The following is a 4,159-nucleotide window of genomic DNA, read 5'->3' on the forward strand; positions in this document are numbered from 1 at the left end:
TTTTTTAACACTCAACAATAGCCACCCTTGACTCGGAGATTTTTCTTGAGTTAAGGTGCACATTGCCCTTTTTAGGGCCAAGGCCATCATCAAGGTATTCACTAAGTTAGCCACCTTCAACTTGGGTTTCTCCTAGTTGAAGTGCACAATGTCTTGAGGACCAGGGCCAATCTCACATTCACAATCATGGGGTATCAGTTACCTTTTCTTTCATTCTTCCCCAATAACTATGCATTTCCACCCTATCTACTCTTTCCGTTGTTTTTACCTTTCTTCCTAACATGGTGCATTAGGGGTTGGGATCAAACTACGGTATCAATAAAAGGGGTTCGACTTATTATGTGGGTTAGAACAAAATCAAGGCTAAAAGGCTCAATTGGGCTAGACTAGGGATCTTCTTTCCAAACAGGCTCAAATTTCAAACGATTCAAAGAAAGCCTGTTATCACCTTTCAAACATAATACCACTTGTATTTCGCTTCAATAACAACCTGGGCAAGTTCTAGACTCAGATGCAATCATGGATATCATACAAAACTCACTGCTCCTGGCACTAGTTGTATTCAGAATGGATCAATCACAACACACAATCATGTCACGCAGAAGGTTCAGATTAAGCTTAAGTTGCACATTCAAATCATATACAAGAATTCAACTGCATTCATACATCAGTTTCAACCATGATTTTCATACATACTCCCTTCAGAGATTTTCAGCTTCCGCACAACTAAACCTAAGACTAAATGACGAAATTACACTTAAGAAAGTCGTCATCCATCTATCATTAGGCAGCTTGACTCAATCTATGACTGCAGACTGAATCCTATAAAAAAAAATTTGTATTTTTGTACGGTTCAAAGGGACTAACCTTGGCTAAAGAAACGAAAATAACTACCAAGGAACCCAAAATCAAACAAAATAGAAAACAATGTTGAACACAATATATGTACAGATCATATATGTTTTTTGTAACAGCCCGTATTATGCATATGCTTATTTTATTCTTGTGATACTTGACATAGCCTTATAGTATAGGTGAGGGACCATGTTTCTTATATGATTAGCGTTAGTTTAAACTAGCTCGAAAGGTGATGTGATGCCTTGCACGTTGCAACATGTGTACTGCAAGTTATAACTCTAACGGAAGTATTTAAACTCGAGACGAGAAGGTGGTAATTGAGCTTAAAGTTGAAAGTTAAGTGCTAAGTTAAAGAAAAAGAGATTAATAATTAGAGAATGGAATAAACTAGGTGAGATGCTTGCTTGACTTAACTAAGCTAGTAGGTGACAAGTAGGTGCTTCACCTACTTTGACTTATTGATCAGTCCAAAGAACCAAGTAGGTGCATCACCTACTTGAGCTATATGGATCTAGTTAAAAAGGCCAAGGTTTATGGATCAGATTTGGGCCTATGCTAATGGACTCACTTGAGGCCCAAACTATGTTAAATAAAACAAAATGAAATTAAAGCCCAGCAACTAAATCTGCCAAGGCCCAATATATTTAAGCCCAAGTGAAAGCTAGTAGGTGCATCACCTAGTTTGACCTTTTGAGATGCTTGATATACATAAGCAGGTGCATCACCTACTTGACCAATTAGTGGCTGAAAATGAAGCTTTCTAGTGGATATTCTTAAAGGTGAAGAAAGCTCACTATAAAGATATATTGGCTGCTATTCTCACTCATTTTAACACACATTATTGAGGATTAGCTCCAGCTATATCTCTCTCTTTTCTTTCAAGGATTAAACAACAGCCTTAAAGTTCTTCTAGGGTTCTTGAAGAAACCCTCATCTCTGCAAGACAAGGTAAGTGAAAACACTTATGGATTTAGCTTAATTCTCCCATGGATGATTAGGAAAACATGTTATTCATGCTCAAGTATAGGTATAAAGGCATAATATTTCCAAAAGCTACTGCTCACTTCCTTGGTTATTAAGATACTTTTCTCTTCTTCTTTGATTTAAGTGTGAAGGGAAGTTGAAGTTCTAGAGGAATTCAAGATATAAGGAGAAGTTGCAGAAATTGAGGTAAGGTGACTGCTCCATTTTCTTCCTCCTTATGTATGAGTTTGAGTGAGGAATTATGGGTGTGCTGTCATAAAGAACTCAAGGGGGTGGTGAGTTCAATAATTGGTTGTATGATAAAAAATACTTGAGGCTGTTTTATGTGTATTGTTGTTGGTGCAGTTTGGGTAATCTTGGAAAAGGATATATAATGTATGTATTGGGCAGAGAAGGAGGGTGTAGTGATACACATTGTTTTAAGGGCTGTATGGGCTCATTATCCGTCAAAGTTAGCTACTGTTTTACGAGGCTCGCGGTGTGATAGCTGCTAATTTAAATTTATCATGACTTATATTGTAGATTAAAACCTGAAAGGGGAGGCTGAATCGTGATAGTTGTATTGATCAGAAGATAAGGTATGTAAGGCTTTTCGATTCAATATTCTTCGGCATGAAATCTGATACTTGAGATTAATATCAATAAGTGAATTTCCTAAGTTCTATTCCTAGTAAAGGAAACATAGTGGCAGCGTATGATCTCCAAATAGCTAACAATATTTTCCCCCTCTCCTTAGTGTATAGAATTACTTCATTATATGTTTAGTACTATATACTTGTGTAATTATCCTCCTATGTGCTGGTATAGAAATGGTATTTGTGAAAGCAAGTTTGGTGAATCCTCATCTTAGTCAGTTGAAGTCAATTGTGTCATTTAAGCTCACAAGTAATGCATTGATGTTACATAGCTCCTTATGTCATTGTTACTGCCTTGAAGTATTATTTTCATGTCTTCTACTACTGGTCCGTAGTTCCAAATATCAAAAATGATTATGACCACCAAAACAACAATCTCAAAGATTAAAGAATCTAAGTAAAGGAATCTGGATAATTAAGGGTGGCATCTCAAGGGCGGAAGCCTAGCATGGGCCGATCCCAATTGGTATAGAAGGGTGGCAGCTCAGGGGAGTAAGCCTAGCATGGGCCGATTCGAATTTGTGTAATTATGAGGACTGCATCCCACGGGTTAAAATGCCTAGCATAGGTCATCCTCTTCTACCACTGATCAGCTGGTCATTCGTATCACATGCCTTATAAAGATCATAACACACAGAAAGGTAAAGACAAGAATGTAACATACATGATCCCACAAGAGTTAACAAAGGTGGTCTTCTGTGCTGATTTATGCACGCATATATTGATACTTGGTTTCATTCGAAATCTTATTTTATATATGTTATTGCCTTACATATTCACTACATTTTCTCGTACTGACATCCCTCGCGGGGGACGCTGTATTTCATGCTGCAGGCATAGGTACTTCAGCTAGTAGACCTCCTCGGTAGGAGCACACGACACTCAGCTACTTTTGGTGAGCTCCAGATTGATTCGGAGCTTTAATGAGTCTTTGGTAGATTCATTTTGGGTATTGTATCGTAGTTAAGAGTAAGGCGAGGTCTGTCCTGACCTACTCTAAGGTTTTCTATCTTCCAGAGGCTTTTGTAGACTTATGTTTATGGTTCAGTTGCGTCTTAACAAGTTGTGGCCTCAACGGCCAAGTCTTGTATATAAGTTTTGGGTCTACTTATGTTGGTTCGTATCGCTGCATCCTATGTGAACTTGTCACAAGATTGTCATAGTTATATGCATAGTAAGCACAGGTTACATGTTGTTTCTCTCGGGCCTAGAGGGCATCGGGTGCCTGTCTGTCTTAATTGTATTTTTGTACGGTTCAAATGGACTATCCTTGGCTAAAAAACCGAAAACAACTACCAAGGAACCCAAAATCAAACAAAATAGAAAACAATGTTCAACACAATATATGTACAGATCATATATGTTTTTCACCCTCACCCCACACTTATACAATAGCACTATCCCCAGTGAATTTCAAAATCTCAACAAAGTTCGAAAGGTAAGGTGAAAAAAAACTCCCTGATCAGTCCTCCATGGCATCACTTCCATCAGCCTCATCACCAGCCTTTGTTGGGTCCATCTCCTCCTCTGAATCAGAATCCACATCCGAGCCCGTGCGCAGGTTCTCTTCATTAGTCGGGATATCATTCTTAGTTGACTCCCGGAACTCAGGACGAATGCCAAGCAATGCTTTAGCATGGTCAATCAGAAGATAGTTCCTGTTAACCTCCCCTATTTCCAGA

The sequence above is a fragment of the Solanum stenotomum genome, chromosome 2, assembly GCF_019186545.1.
Source record: "Solanum stenotomum isolate F172 chromosome 2, ASM1918654v1, whole genome shotgun sequence".
NCBI lineage: Eukaryota > Viridiplantae > Streptophyta > Magnoliopsida > Solanales > Solanaceae > Solanum > Solanum stenotomum.